This window comes from Bidens hawaiensis, unplaced genomic scaffold (genome assembly GCF_021521415.1).
Source record: "Bidens hawaiensis isolate Kalapana, Puna unplaced genomic scaffold, B.hawaiensis_p1.1 tig00034262_1, whole genome shotgun sequence".
Lineage (NCBI taxonomy): Eukaryota > Viridiplantae > Streptophyta > Magnoliopsida > Asterales > Asteraceae > Bidens > Bidens hawaiensis.
The window spans coordinates 170,537-187,971 of NW_027505314.1; positions in this window are offsets into that span (position 1 = coordinate 170,537).

Genomic DNA, 17,435 nt, shown 5'->3' on the forward strand with positions numbered 1-17,435 from the left:
ATTCTCTTAAACCCCCGATTCGAGATTTCTACTTGCCCACTAGTCTGAGGGTGATATGGTGTTGCCATACGGTGGTAGACTCCATATCGTGCTAAGACTTTGTCCATTAGTGCGTTACATAAGTGAGTACTCTGTCGCTAATTAGGGCTTTCGGAGTACCGAAGCGTGAAAATAACCTTTTTAGAAAACGTACAACTACTCGAGCATCATTTTTGGGGAGAGGTTGTGATTCTACCCATTTAGAAACGTATTCGACTGCTACAAGGATGTACTTATTCCTGAATGTGTTAGGAAATGGGCCCATGAAATCTATCTCCCATACATCAAAGACTTCACAAATTTGAATGCCTTTTTGAGCCATCTTATTTTTGGCAGAGAGGTTTCCGACTCTTGGACAAGCATCGCATGCTTGGATCAAAGTATGTGTGTCTTTATATATGGTAGGCCTGAAAAATCCTGCATCAAACACTTTCATAACCGTGGTGGCGCTGCTGTGGTGCCCACCAGTAGGTCCTTCATGGCAGTGTTTGAGAATATCCAAGGCTTCCTTTCGTGATACACACCTACGAACAACCTGATCGACACCTATCCTAAACAAGTATGGATCTTCCCAGAAATAGAACTTAAGGTCGGAAGAAAATTTATTCCGTTGTTAATGAGTTAGCCCTTTTATTAGGATTCTACAAGCCAAATAGTTTGCGAAATTGGCAAACCAAGGACTTTCATCGTCCTCTTGCATGACTGCTTGAATATGCATGAGAACTTCATGTGGAAAATTATCGTTGATAATCTCCGCATGATGGTCTTTTGAAGCTGGGCATTCTAAGCGTGAAAGATGGTCTGCAGCTACATTTTCTGCTCCCTTCTTGTCCTTGACTTCTATGTCGAACTCTTGGAGTAAGAGAATCCACCGGATGAGTCGGAGTTTTGCATCCTGCTTGTTAAAGAGGTATCATATGGCGGCATGGTCGGTGTAATCTATGGTTTTGTAAAGAACTAGGTAGGATCTAAATTTTTCAAAGGCAAAAACTACTACTAATAACTCTTTTTATATTGTGGTGTAATTTTCTTGTGCATCATTAAGAGTTTTACTAGCATAGTGAATTGGGTGAAAATGTTTTTCTTTGCGTTGTCCAAGCACGGCTCCAACTACAAAGTCACTTGCATCGCACATGATTTGGAAAGGAAGGGTCCAATCGGGTGTAGTCATGATTGGTGCGTTGACAAGTTTGTCTTTTAATGTGATGAATGATTCGAAACATTCTTTAGAGAAGATGAATCGTGTGTCTTTATCCAGAAGTTTGGTCATAGGTCTAGCAATCTTGAAGAAGTCTTTTATGAAACGACGATAGAATCCTGCATGACATAGAAAACTTCTAATGACTTTGACTAAAGTTGGCGGTGGGAGTTTGGAGATGGTTTCTATTTTTGCCCTATCAACTTCTAGTCCTGATTGCGATATCTTATGACTGAGAACGATGCCTTCTTTAACCATAAAGTGGCATTTTTCCCAGTTGAGTACTAAGTTCACTTCTTCACACCTAACTAACATTTTGTCTAGGTTTTTCAAACAACGATCGAAGGAGTCTCCAAATACTGAGAAGTTGTCCATGAAAACATCCATAGAGTGCTTGATCATTTCATGAAATATGGCCACCATGCAACGTTGGAAGGTGGCCGGAGCATTACATAGTACAAATGGCATTCTTCGGCAGACGAAGGTTCCATACGGACATGTAAAGGTGGTTTTCTCCTGGTCTTCAGGAGAAATGGGAATTTGAAAGTATCCAGAGAATCCATCAAGAAAATAGTAGAACATTTTTCCAGATAAGCATTCAAGCATTTGATCGATAAACCCTTAAATTATCCGAGAACAATTTTGACCGAGAACACCAGAATTTGCCCGAGAACACTTGAAAGTGGCTAAAAACGATCTAATTTTCCCAAGAACACTTGAAAGCGGCCGAAAACGATCTGATTTGCCCGAGAACACTTAAAGTAAGCCGAGAACCCAAACAGATTGGCCGAAAACCCTTAAGTTGTCCTGAAAACTAGCTAATCAGTTGGATTTGGCAACAAGAAACTCCCGAGTTTAGTGGGATTTGATTTTTTTCCAAAAACAAAACCAATCTTTGAGCAAAACTAATTCACTCTCTTCTCCGATACACTGTTCGTCGGAAAAAGTACACTAACACACCAAATCTCCAACACACCCAAAGAAACAATATATCTTGAATAGTTTGATATCAAACCCGAGCCTTGAATGGTTCAAAAGGCTCTGATACCAATCGTTTGTTCTAGAGACGGATCTTTCAATACGATATCAAAGATCTCGATGTTATTTCGGAATATAACACAAGATGATTCAAGATGAACAAACAAGAACACGTTAGTCACACAAATAATGCTTCAAAACATACGTATATTGAACGTATAATGCTTAAGCAATATAATACTCGTTCAACTATCTTAAGTGAACGGCCAACCATAAACCCTATACATAACACGTATATATATAGGCAAACTACAACCTAGCCCAAAAAGGAGCCCAAGCCCACCGAGATCACATATCGATCTCGGTTTACATATGCATACAAGACACAAACTATACAAGTATAGACTAAGTACAAATGAACTAAGTATAGAACCAACATAACAAATTGCAAATCTTGAGGAATGGGAAGACGAGAACAAGATCAAGACCCTTAAAGGCCTGATTCTTAGAAAAGGTATGGCAGAAGGAGTTTTCGACAACCTTGGAAAAAGTCAACTAAAGGAACTATTTTATTAGAAAAAGTTTGAGTGGGAAAAACTTGAAGCTAAGCAGAGAAGGTTGTTAAAATTCCAGTGTGGGCCAAAGGGTGAGCTGATGGAAAACAAAGATCTGTCCTTGTGAGTCCAACTTATGATGAAATTATGGGCATGATTACCACTATGGCAAAAGAGGGTGAAAACTACTTGGAGCTGATAATGCTGCCTAAAGATAAAATCATAGAGTTGTTTGAGAAGAAATATAGGCATCTGAGGGTCTCTGTTGCTAAAAAGAAACACATTTCAAGACCCTCGGCTGTATGTGTCCCAATTCCTACCACTAGGGCTTCTCATAAATGACAACAAAGGCCACCTAATGATTTGAACCTACCAAAGAGGCTTTTCTTTGATTCACAAACTGAAACACTAGTGATCATGTCTAGTGTTTAACTGAAGGAACGGATTTTTAGAGATGACTTTTTGGACTTCAAGAGAGAGCAGCTGACTGAGATGGCAATTATGAATCTGTATGTTTATCACAACAGACATAGTGCTGGAAGACAACAAAATGATCTATCTAAACATCTCAGGGATCAAGCTAGGAAGGGATTCCCCATGCTGAATAAGAAGAGGAAACTGGAACTTTCACAATTTGAAAGGAACAAAAGGGTGAAGAGGATGAGGGAGATCAGATATATTGAAGAGACTTACAAGTGAAAGATCAAGAACAAAAACCCTCTTGCAAACATGATGGAGTGCATTAGTATGAGGCGGCAGATGACAAGACCCAATTATAAAGTCCAGAGGAATGGGAGAGATCACTGAAATTGTCTTTGAACCTAAAGATGAATCCTTCATCCTCAGAAACTTTGATGGACTGGCCTTGGGCATCATAAAAGAAGATGAAGAATTGGAATTCCTTCATGATGAGGACTTGGGGGATATAATTAGATGGACTCTGCCCCTTAATCATCCTCACCAAAGGGAATTATTTTTATTCAAAGAAAGATCCGCGAGTGTGAAGTTGGATCGAAGACAAGAAGCCTCAAGCTCAAGAAGATGAGATTATTTATTAGCTTAGGCTTACTTTGTAATGTCCATGGGACAAAATTCCAACATGTACAGCTGAGGTGTTCCAATCGTGGGGAAGATTGTTGGGTTGAAGAAATGACAAGAAAAGACAAAATGAAGATTCGAATCTTCTCAACCTCTCTGTTGGGTCGAAGAAATGACAAGAAAAGACAAAGTATGGATACCGAGCACTCTTAGGCCTCCCAGCAAGCTTTTACTTAACCTAGCAGGTATTTTGCCTTCCGGGCAAGGTTATCTTATAGAATTCCTCTTAAGTGTTAAACCGTGCATGGTTCACTTTGTCTAGGAAGGTTGTTCTTTAAGTCAAGCAAGGTTTGCTTCCTAGCAAACTCTTGACTAAACCAAACTGAAGAAACCAAGTATTTTGGAAGATCTAGCAAGGTTTATATAATAAACAGTGGTCCCAACAAGCTTAAAGGAAGTTGATCAAGAATTTTTCTAAGTACTCCTTTCGAGCAAGGTTCAACTCATAGCAAAGCTACAGTGCTACCAACACACTTGGGTTTGTTCAATAAGTTATAATTAACAAAAGGTTGAAGGGATTTCTGAAGAACAAGTTTGCTCGTAAGACTATATCGAGAAAGGTTTGCTATGGTCAATAGGATTGAAGTCTGCTAGGTGTATATTTTCTAAGGAAAATATTCTAAGTAAAGTCTACCCGGAGAACTATTCCCCAGCACACTTTGGTTACCAGGTCTGCTAGATAAAGACAAAAGCTGTAAAGCTTGCTCGAAAACATGTTTACACTTAGAATCTTTTGTATTTCACTTGAATATATAATGTTCCTATCATTAGGGTTTCTAGAAGTAATGTTAGGTGCCAGGACAAGCCTATAAAAGTAATAATTTAGGGCACGCCTATGACACATGACACGACACCAGACCTTATACCTGATTTTGATTTTGACGGTTGTCTTTATCCTGTACGGAAAAGCATTCCCTTCTGAAACCCTTATTGATTTTTGTTTGTATCTGATTTAATATTAAATGAAAATATTTTGAGTTATAGTGTGTGTTTGTTACCTTTGTGTTTATTAAGCAACATTTAGTGTGTTAGTGTTTCCGCCATTAATACCCTATTGTTCTTATCCTAAATAGCAAGTCTTTAACCTTCTTATCAACACTTAATGTGTGGGTTACGACATTGAATCAGTGAGTGATTGAGCGATATATACGGGACAGACAATTTGCGTTCAAAGAGTCTCCATTGAGTCACCATTAACCACCACCACCTTCAAGGGTTGTAAGTGTTGCCGTACATTTTGTTATGTCGGCCAATGAAATCACATTCTTCAAGGGACATACTTGGAAATATTTGACCTTGTGCTCTCCCCCACACATGTCACACTTTACTTCTACTTTGATCAGCTCACACTAAAGATGTTCTCATTTCTTCGAGAGGGCCTCGATATGTATAGAAATAAATGCACTATTGTCGACATAATGCGTGCCTTTGTGTGACGGGGTTGATCGAGGTGGGTTATAGGCAAAGCTTTAATTGGTAGCGTTTTCTTAGATCTCGAATGTCTCATTCAGAGATTTGGTTCTTATATCTAGACCAGAGATTTGATCAATTTCTTGTTTATTATGGCATTTAGAAATCCAATTGCTTAAATAGTTCTAGGAATGTGCCATATTGTGTCTCTATCTTTACCTGCTTCACTCGGGTTGGATAAGAAATTGGTGAACATATGGTTACCCAGGTTCTCTAACAGGTTTAGAATCAGTTGAATTTGGTTGTGTCAAGAACCTCAATCTCACCTTCAGATGGGATAAGTGTGACTTGTGACTTATTTGTAGCAGTTCTGTCACTTCTTAGGGTTATGGAATTGGCTTGAGCATTAGGGTTAGTGATTTTGTTACTAGGGAGTCTTCCAGGCTGTCTCTCATAAAGCAGTTGGGATAACTATCCTACTAGGTTTTTGACATGTTTCAAGGAAGCCTTCGGGTTCCTTTGCTCAATTTGTTCTTTAGGAATCGCTCTACGATCAATTTTTTTGAAGCTTCAGTACATGCTATGATTTACGTGAAAAGAGTCTCCATTGTAGATCCACAAGTCTACTATTTACTGGCACTTGCACCTTGCTTATGTTATGGAGATTTAGAATGAGAGGGTTGGTTTTGATTGAAAATGTCGTTTATATAGGCTAGGTGGAGCTTGATTGTTGATTCCGTCCCTCCAGTTGAAGTTCTGATGATTTTTCCTACCAGGGTTGTAAGTTTTGCCATACATGTTGTTATGTCGGCCTATGAGATCGCATTCTTTGAGGGTCAGACTTTGGCAATATATGACCTTGTGGTCTCCCCCACACTATCACACTTTACCTCTGGTTTGATCAGCTCACACTAAATCTATTATCATTTCTTCTAGAAGGCCTTGAAATGCGTAGAACTAAATGCACAGTTTTCGACATAGTGTGTGCCTTTGTGCGATGAGGTTGATCGAGGTGGGTTATAGGCAAAGCTTTTCTTTGCATCATTTTCTTAGATCTCCAATGTCTCATTCAGAGATTTTGTACTAATATCTAGACCAGCGATTTGATCGATTGCTTGTTTATTATGGCATTAAGAAAATAAAACTGTATAAGGAGTTCTAGGAATGAGCGATACTGTGCCTCCATCTTTTCCTGCTTCAGTCGGGCTGGATAAGAAATTGTTGGAATATATGGTTTCTCAAGTTCTCTTAAAGGTTTAGAATTAGTTGAATTTGGTTGATTGTTAGTTGTGTCAAGAACCTCAAGCTATCCTTCAGATGGAATATGTGTGACTTGTGAGTTATTTGTAGCAATTCTGTCACTTCTTAGGGTTTTGGCATTGGCTTGAGCATTAGGGTTAGTAATTGTGTTACTAGGGAGTCCTATAGGCTGTCTCTCTTAAAGTAGTTGGGGGTAACTGACCTATTAGGTTTTTGACGTTTTTAAAAGAAACCTTCGGGTTCCTTTGCTCCATTTCTTTATTCAGGCTCTTCGGTCAATTTGTTTGAAGCTTCAGTACATGCTATTAGTTGCGTTCAAAGAGGCTCCATTGTAGATCCGCAAGTCTGCAGTTGACTGGGAGTTGCACCTTGCTTCTGTTATGGAGGTTTCGAAAGAGAGGGTTGGTTTTGATTTAAAAGACCGTTTATCCAAGCCAGGTGGAGCCGCATTTATCTTTCGTTACCTCAAAAATCAAAATCTAGCTCACTGTATACTATAAGGCGTTGTTTCTTTTTTCTGATGTAAAGACACCTGTAGAAAAAGTGGTTGGCCAAACCTATGCAATCTGCAAGAAGAAACTGTTTGTTTTTGAACGTGTGTAGATTTCTAAAATAAACTAGCGGCATTTTACGAACAATGGTAGTGGGTGATGGTGGTGATGGATGTGATATTGGTATTGGTGGGTGGTCGTGGCGGACGATAGGTGTTGGTGTTGGTGGTAGAAGGTGGTTGTGGTTGATGGTGGTGGTGGTAGAAGGCGGTGGTGGGTGGTGGACTATGGTGGTGGACGGTGGTGGTGGTGAACAATGGGTGGTAGATAGTGGTGGTGGGTGGAGGGGGGGGGGTGGCGAATGATGGGTGGTGGTTGTAGGAGCTGGTGGTGAGTTATCTTGTAGTTATGTAACTTCTTAGGGTTTTGGAATTGGCTTAAGCGTTAGGGTTAGTAATTGTGTAACTACGGAGTACTACAGGCTGTCTCTCATAAAGTAGTTGGGGGTAACTGACCTACTAGGTTTTTGACGTTTTGCAGAGAAGCCTTCGGGTTCCTTTGCTCCATTTCATTCTTCAGGAATCGCTCCTACCAGGGTTGTAAGTGTTGCCGTACATGTTGTTTTGTCGGCCTATGAAATCACATTCTTCGAGGGTCACACTTTGCCAATATTTGACCTTGTGCTCCCCCCCACAACTGTCACACTTTACCTCTGAATTGATCAACTCACACTAAAGCTGTTCTCGTTTCTTTGAGAGGGCTTCGAATTGCGTAGAAACTAATGCACTATTGTCGACATAATGTGTGCCTTTGTGTGACGGGGTTGATCGAGGTGGCTTATAGGCAAAGATTTTCTTTGCATCGTTTTCTAGGATCTCAATGTCTCATTCAGAGATTTGGTCCGTATATCTAGACCAACGATCTATTCGATTGCTTGTTTATTCTAGCATTTAGGTAATGCAATTACTTAAAGAGTTCTAGGAATGAGCCATACTGTGCCTCCATTTTTTCCTGCTTTAGTCGGTCTGGATAAAATTTGTTGGAACATAGTGTTTCCCGGTTCTCTTACAGGTTTAAGATTAGTTGATTTTGGTTGATTGTTGGATGTGTCAAGAACCTCAAGCTCACCTTCAGATGGGATGGGTGTGGCTATTGAGTTATTTGTAGCAGTTCTGTTACTTCTTGGGGGTTTTCCCATTGGTTTGACCGTTAGGGTTAGTAATTGTGTTACTAGGGAGTCCTCCAGGCTATCTCTCTTAAAGTAGTTGGGGGTAACTGACCTACTAGGTTTTTGACGTTTTGCAAAGAAGCCTTTGGGTTCCTTTGCTCCATTTCTTTGTTCAGGAATCGCTCTTTGGTCAATTTGTTTGAAGCTTCAGTACATACTATGAGTTGCGTTCAAAGAATCTCCATTGTAGATCCACAAGTCTACTGTTGACTGGGACTTGCACCTTGCTTCTGTTTTGGAGGTTTAGAATGAAAGGGTTGGTATAGATTTAAAAGGTCATTTATCCAAGCTAGGTGGAGCTTGATTGCTGTCTCTATCCCACTAGTTGAAGTTCAGATGATTTATCCTACCAGGGTTGTAAGTGTTGCCGTACATGTTGTTATGTCGGCCTATGAAATCACATTCTCCGAGGGTTAAACTTTGGCAATATTTGACCTTGTGCTCTCCCCCACACATTTCACACTTTACCTTTACTTTTATAAGCTCACACTAAAGCTGCTCTCATTTCATCGAGAGGGCCTCGAATTGCGTAAAAATAAATGCACTATTATCGACATAATGCATGCCTTTGTGTGAAGAGGTTGTTCGAGGTGGGTCATAGGCAAATCTTTTATTGGCAGCGTTTTCTTAGATCTCGAATGTCTCATTCAGAGATTTTATACTTATATCTAGACCAACAATCTGGACAATTGATTGTTTATTCTGGAATTTAGGAAATTCAATTGCTTAAAGAGTTCTAGGAATGTGCCATATTGTGCCTACATCTTTTTCTGCTTTAGTCCGCCTGGATAAGAAATTGTTGGAAGATACGTTTTCCGAGGTTCTCTTAAAGGTTTAGAACTAGTTGAATTTGGTTGATTGTTTGTTGTGTCAAGAACCTCAACCTCACCTTGTAATGGGATAGGTGTGACTTGTGAGTTATTTGTAGCAGTTCTTTCACTTCTTAGGGTTTTAGCATTGGCTTGAGCATTAGGGTTAGTAATTGTATTACTAGGGAGTCCTCGAGGCTGTCTCACATAAAGTAGTTGGGGTAACTGACCTACTAGGTTTTTGACGTTTTGCAAAGAAGCCTCCGGGCTCCTTTGCTCCATTTCATTCTTCAGCAATGGCTCCTACCAGAGTTGTAAGTGTTGTCGTACATGTTGTTATGTCGGCCTGTGAAATCACATTCTTCGAGGGTTAAACTTTGGCAATATTTGACCTTGTGCTCTCCCCCCACACCCATCACACTTTACCATTACTTTGATTAGCTCACGCTAAAGGTGTTCTCATTTTTTCTAGTGTGCCTCGAATTACGTAGGAATAAATGCACAATTGTCGACATAATGTACAAATTTGTGTGATGGGGTTGATCGAGGTATGTTATAGGCAGCGTTTTTTTATATCTCGAATGTCTCATTCAAAGATTTGGTACTTGTATCCCACCAGATGATTTATCCTACCTGGGTTGTACGTGTTGACGTACATGTTGTTATTTCGGCATATGAAGTCACATTCTTCAAGGTTCACATTTTGGCAATATTTGACCTTGTGCTCTACCCCACACTTGTCACACTTTACCTTTGCTTTGATAAGCTCAGACTAAATATGTTCTCATTTCTTCGAGAGGGCCTCGAATTGCGTAGAAATAAATGCACCATTGTCGACATAATTTTTGCCTTTGTGTGACGGGGTTGATCGAGGTGGGTTATAGGCAAAGCTTTTCTTGGTAGCGTTTTCTTAGATCTTGAATGTCTCATTCAGAGATTTGGTTCTTATATCTAGACCAGCTATTTGATCGATTGCTTGTTTATTCTGGCATTTAGAAATGCAATTGCTTAAATAGTTATAGGAATGGGCCATACTGTGCCTCCATCTTTACCTGCTTCACTTGGGATGGATAAGAAATCGAAGGAACATATGGTTACCCAGGTTCTCTGTCAGGTTTAGAATTATTTGAATTTGGTTGATTGTTAAATGTGTCAAGAACCTCAATCTCACCTTCAGATGGGATAAGAGTGACTTAGCAAAGAGTTAAATGGATTTCTGAAGAACAAGTTTGCTCGTAGGACCATATCGAGCAAAGTTTGATATGGTGAAGAGGACTGAAGTCTGCTAGGTGAATATTTTCTAAGGAAAATATTCTAAGTAAAGTCTACTTGGAGAACTGTTCACCAGCGCACTTTGATTACAAGGTCTGCTCGATGAAGACAAAAGCTGCAAAGCTTGCCCGAAGACCTGTTTTACACCTAGAATCTTTATGAAATATGTTTTTATGATTATGTATCAATAATTAGGGTTTCTGGTAGGAATGACAGCTGTCAGGTGGCATGTCTATAAATATAATAATTTAGGGCACACCTCTTACACACCTTGAATAGACAACTTTAAGGACAACTGCCCTATTCTAGAAATCGATTGTGATGGCTGTCTTTATCACTTACAGATAAAGCATTCCATTATGAAACCGTGATTTATTTTCGTTTTTATTATTGATTCTATAAACGGAAATCTTTTGAGTTACAGTTTGGGTTTGTTACATTTGCGTCTATTAAGCAACATTTAATGTGTTAGTGTTTCCGCCATTAATACATTATTGTTCTTACCCTAAATAGCAAGTCTTTAACCTTCTTGTCAACATTTAACCATGTCAGTTGCAACGGTGATATTGTGAGTGATTGAGTGATATATACTGGATCGACAGTTTAGAATTATTTGAATTTGGTTGATTGTTGGTTGTGTCAAGAACCTCAATCTCACCTTCAGATGGGATATGTGTGACTTGTGAGTTATTTGTAGCAATTCTGTCACTTTTAAGGTCATGGCATTGTCTTGATCATTAGGGTTAGTAATTGTGTTACTATGGAGTCCTCGAGGCTGTCTCTCATAAAGTAGTTGGGGTAACTGACCTACTAGGTTTTGGACGTTTTTCATGGAAGCCTTTGGGTTCCTTCGCTCCATTTCGTTCTTCAGGAATTGCTCTTCAGTTAATTTGTTTGAAGCTTCAGTACATGTTATGATTTGCATTCAAAGAGTCTCCATTGTAGATACACAAGTCTATTATTGACTAGCACTTGCACCTTGCTTATGTTATGGAGATTTAGAATGAGAGGGTTGATTTTGATTTAAATGGTCGTTTATCCAAGCCAAGTGGAGCTTGATTGTTGTCTCCATCCCTCCAATTGAAGTTCAGATGATTTTTCCAACCACGGATGTAAGTGTTGCCTTACATGATGTTATGTCGGCCTATGAAATCACATTCTTCGAGGGTCACACCTTGGCAATATTTGAACTTGTGCTATCCGCCACACCTGTCACGTTTTACATTTACTTTGATCAGCTCACACTAAAGTTGTTCTCATTTCTTCGAGAGGGCCTCGATTTGCATAGAAATAAATGCACTATTCTCGACATAATGTGTGCCTGTGTGACGGGGTTGATCGAGGTGTGTTATAGGCAAAGCTTTAATTGGTGGCGTTTTCTTAGATCTCGAATGTCGCATTCAGAGATTTGGTTCTTATATCTAGACCAGTGATCTGATCGAGTGCTTGATTATTCTGGCATTTAGAAATGCAATTGCTTTAATAGTTATTGGAATGTGCCATATTGTGCCTCCATCTTTACCTGCTTCACTCGGGCTGCATAAGAAATTGGTGGTACATATGGTTACCCAGGTTCTCTGATAGGTTTAGAATTAGTTGAATTTGGTTGATTCTTGGTTATGTCAAGAACCACAATCTCACCTTCAGATGGGATATGTGTTACTTGTGATTATTTGTAGCAGTTCTGTCACTTCTTAGGTTCTGGCATTGGCTTGAGCATTAGGGTTAGTAATTGTGTTACTAGGGAGTCCTCGAAGCTGTCACTCATAAAGTAGTTGGGGTAACTTACCTACTAGGTTTTTGACGTTTTTTACAGAAGCATTCGGGTTCCTTCTCTCCATTTTGTTCTTCAGGAATCGGTCTTCGGTCAATTTGTTTGAAGCTTCAGTACCTGCTATGAGTTGCGTACAAAGAGTCTCCATTGTATATCCACAAGTCTTGTGTTGACTGGTACTTGCACCTTGCTTCTGTTATGGAGGTTTAGAATGAGAGGGTTGGTTTTGATTTAAAAGGTCGTTTATCCAAGCAAGGTGGAGCTTGATTGTTGTCTCCATCCCTCCAGTTGAAGTTCAGATGAATTTTCCAACCACGGATGTGAGTGTTGTTGACATGTTGTTATGTTGGCCTATGAAATCACATTCTTCGAGGGTCAGACTTTGGCAATATTTGAACTTGTGCTCTCCCCCACACTTGTCACATTTTACCTTTACTTTGATCAGCTCACACTAAATTTGCTCTCATTTCTTCAAGAGGGCCTCGAATTGCGTAGAAAAAAATGCACTATTGTAGACATAATGCGTGCCTGTGTGATGGGGATGATCCAGGTGGGTTATAGGCAAAGCCTTTCTTGGCAGCGTTTTCTTAGATCTCGAATGTCTCATTTAGAGATTTTGTCCTTATATCTAGACTGCGATCTGATCGATTGCTTGATTATTCTGGAATTTAGAAATTCAGTTGCTTTAATAGTTATAGTTATGAGCCATAATGTGTCTCCATCTTTACCTGCTTCACTTGGGCTGTATAAGAAATTGGTGGTACATATGGTTACCTAGGTTCTCTGACAGTTTAGAATTAGTTTAATTTGGTTTATTCTTGGTTGTGTCAAGAACCTCAATCTTACCTTCAGATGGGATAGGTGTTACTTGTGAGTTATTTGTAGCAGTTCTGTCACTTCTTAGGGTTATGGAAATGGCTTGAGCATTAAGGTTAGTTATTGTTTTACTAGAGAGTCCTCTAGGCTGTCTATCATAAAGAAGTTGGGGTAACTGACCTTCTAGGTTTTTGACGTTTTTCAAAGAAACCTCCGGGTTCCTTTGCTCCATTTCGTTCTTCAGGAGTCAGTCTTCGGTCAATTTTTTTGATGCTTCAGTACATGCTATGAGTTGCGTTCAAAGAGTCTCCATTGTACATCCACAAGTCTGTTGTTGATCGACACTTGCACTTTGCTTCTATTATGGAGGTTTATAATGCGAGGGTTGGTATTGATTTATAAGGTCTTTTATCCAAGCTAGGTGGAGCTTGATTGTTCTTTCCATCCCACAAGTTGATGTTCAGATGATTTTTCCTACCAGGGTTGTAAGTGTTTCCGTACATGTTGTTATGTCGGCCTATGAAATCACATTCTTCAAGGGTCACCATTTGGCAATATTTAACCTTGTGCTCTCCCCCACACCTGTCACATTTTAACTTTACTTTGATCAACTCACACTAAAGTTGTCCTCATTTCTCTGAGAGGGCCTCTTATTGCGTATAAATAAATGCACTATTGTCATCATAATGTATGCCTGTGTGACTGGGTTAATCGAGGTGGGTTACAGGCAAAGCTTTTCTTGGCAGCGTTTTCTTAGATCTCGAATGTCTCATTCAGAGATTTGGTTCTTATATCTAGTCCAGCGATCTGATCGATTGCTTATTTATTATAGCATTTAGAAATGAAATTGCTTAAATAGTTCTAGGAATGTGCCATAACGTTCCTACATCTTTCCCTGCTTCAATCGGACTGGATAAGAAATTGGTGGAACATATGGTTACACAGGTTCCCTGACGGGTTTAGAATTAGTTGAATTTGATTGATTGTTGGTTGTGTCTAGAACCTCAATCTCACCTTCAGATGGGATATGTGTGACTTGTGAGTTACTTGTAGCAGTTCTGTCACTTCTTAGGGTTCTGGAATTATTAGTATTAGTAATTGTGTTACTAGGGAGTCCTCGAGGCTGTCTTTCATAAAGTAGTTGGGGGTAACTGACCTACTAGGTTTTTGATGTTTTTCACTGAAGCATTCGGGTTCCTTCGCTCCATTTCGTTCTTCAGGAATCGGTCTTCGGTCAATTTGTTTGAAGCTTCTGTACATGCTATAAGTTGCGTTCAAAGAGTCTCCATTGTATATTCATTTTGACTTGTATGTCTCTTCAGCATATCTTATTTCCTCATCCTTTTCACTCTCCTGTTTCTTTCATATTCAGAGAGTTCCCATTTTCTTTTCTTGTTCAGCATGGGGAACCCTTGTCTGGCTTGATCATTGAGATGCTTTGATAGTTCATTTTTTGTCTTCCTACAAATCTATGTCTGTTATGGTAGTTATACAGATTCATAGTTACCATCTCAGCCAGTTGATATTTGTTGAATTTTGTAAAGTCATCTTTGAGTACATCTTCTCTCAAATCTCCACTCTTTATCACCACTCTCATATTGCCAGTCAATGCATCGAAGAAAAGCTTCTTTGGTAGGTCAACATCAGAAGGTGGCCTATTTTGTCGTTGATGAGAAACTCTAGTGGTGGGTATTGGGACACTTACAGCTGAGGGCTTAGGAGTAGTTTTCTTCTTAGGTACAGTGGCCCTCACATGCCCAACTTTCGCAAAAATATCGATTATTTTCTCTTTTGGCAATAAGATCAGTTGCAAGTAGTTTTCACCTTCCCTTTCCAAGGTAGTGATCATACCCATCAATTTATCATCAGTGGGACCTACAGGTACAGACCGTTGATCTTCAAAATTTTCACCCCTCGGTTCACACTGGAATTGAAGCAACCTTCTCTGCTTAGCTTCAAGCCTTTCCCATTCAACCTTCTCATCATAGAATAATTGTTTCAATTGATCTTTTCCAAGATTGTTGAGGACACCTTTAGCCATACCTTTGCTCAGCATCAAGCCCTTCACTGTCTTGATCTTGTTCTCATCTTCCGATTGCTCTAAGTGATCAACTGGTTCCTTTTTAACAAGTACATGAGGAACCTTAGATGACGAAGGCTTTGATTGGTCATGTTTCTTCTTAGCTTCATGCATGGACAACTTCTCTGATTTCCTCAGATTTTTTGTTTAGGCCCCTCTTCCCTGTGCCTCCATCAACCTATCAAACAAGATGATCTGTTCATTTTCCCACAATTTCTTCTTTTCAGCATTTTCCTTCTCATCCAAAGTAACAACTCTTGGCCTTTTTGTTGTCCTTTCAAAGTCATCTTTCCTTAAGAACCTTCTAAAGTAAGTCGCAACTTGTTCTTTTTTCAGACTATCAACGACCTCCATAGCAATTCCTTTGTCAATCAAATACTTGCATTTTCCTCCAAATCTATTAAATAATTCTTCAATCTTTTCCTTTTGACTTGTCTCCCTTTTCATTCTTTCCAATTCCTCTCTCTTCACCCTTTCAACTGTCAGATTATAGTGATTTTCTAACTCATCAAATCTCATCTTACTCAAATCTTTATCAGATAAACCATGTAGTTTCAAATAAGTTTTGTATTTCAGGGAATCACAGTTCTTCTTCTCCGTCTTTTTTTTAATATCTTCCAAATCACCATCTATTAACTCTTACAGCTCCTCATCTGTCATTGGAGCCAGGGTCTCAAACTTTTAACCGTGGTTAATCAAACTTAGAATCAAAGGATGATTTCTCCTTGCATTATCCAACATTATCTGTATAGTCTCCCTGTGTTCGTCTATCATTTTGATATTTGGGGAGTCGACAGTGTCATCATCCTCCTCAGTTGAATCTTCAAGAGCCTCTATTCATGGTTCATTCATTCCAGGCTCATCATCAGGCATAAAGCTTTGCAAAGGAATAGCCTTGACAAGACTATCTTTTGGGCTTTCAACAATGTAGTCAATTCTTTCAACATTTGCCTTAACAAGACTCTTCACAACCTTTAGACTTTCATCAACATGTTCATCTTTATCATTATTTTCATCCCTCTTCCTCTTCCTCTTCCTAGTATATTTCTTTTCTTACTTGTCTCAAACTTCATCATCATAATCCCACTCATCAGGGTTTTCTCTCATGTCATCGTTGATTTGCTCATTCAATATGTCAATAAGTATATCAATCACATTCTTCACTGTATATTCATCTGGTAAAACTTGTTTCTCAACATTCTCCATGATTGGTTCAGAATAGGCTTGTTTAAACTGATACATGACCAGGGCTAAGGTATTATCAACCTCTTAAGTTTGTTTCAATTTTATCAGCCCCTCAATGAATTCTTGTTCTATCTCTCCTTCTTCATTCAAGGTTTTCCAATATGAGCATCCTCCGACATAGTTTCTTGTTGCACAAACTCCTCCTCAGTCAAGGATCTAGCAATACTCTCCCTCTCCATCATCTCATTTAAAATGTCAGCATGCCTTTTGGCAGCTTGTTCATCAGTTTCATCCTTGTCTAATACATCATCAACAGATTTGTTTAAATTTTCCACTTGCTTTTCATTTTCAGCAATGGATTTTCCTTTTATCTTCCTCCTTTCTTCATGAGATTTCCTCACCTCATCAGGTTCACTGGGAAATTTGTCAATATCATTAAACAAATCTCTCATCTCCTCATCAATATCGTTACCCTTCTTTAATTTAGAGGTTTCATCATCAACATTTTCATCAGTCAATACCACCTCTTCAGTATCTCCTCCTTCATAAATCACAACATCATATTGTGGCTCTATACCAATAACATAAGTTGCTATGGCTTTAGTCAATACAATTTCAGATTCAGCCACATTTTTATAAACATCAGCCTCCTTCTCCCTCTCCTCATCCACATTTTTCTTCTTTATTATCACATCATCCACATCATATTCTTGCTCTCCACCATCTAATTGATCTGCATCATAATCACAATCATCAATCCTCCTTTCTCCACAATCATCATCCTCATCACCGCTTTCATAAAAATCACCCAAATTTTTCAATCTATCCTCCTCCACAACCTCATCTCTTACATCAACATTGGAAACAAAAGAAATCTCCTTTGTTTTGGTACAGCTGAGGTCTTCTCAACTTCAGCCTCCAGGGTTTGAATTCTGGTCTAAGCTTGTGCCAATTGTGCTTTCAATTCATCATTCTCCCTTTTAAGATCTTCATTATGCCTCCTCAAATCAACATTCTTCACCACTTAATCCATGTATCTGCTAAACAACATAGCACCAGGGGAAAGGTATAGGGTTGGTGGATCTGAAAATGGATCAGTTTGGGGATGGAATGGTTCATGGGTTGGGATTGGTTCATGGGTAGGGCTTGGGCTTTCAAAAATATTAGTTCGTTTTGAGGGTAGTTGATTTATGTTTTGGGCTGATGGTAAGGGTTTGCAGGTGTGGATAATTTCAAAGGTTGG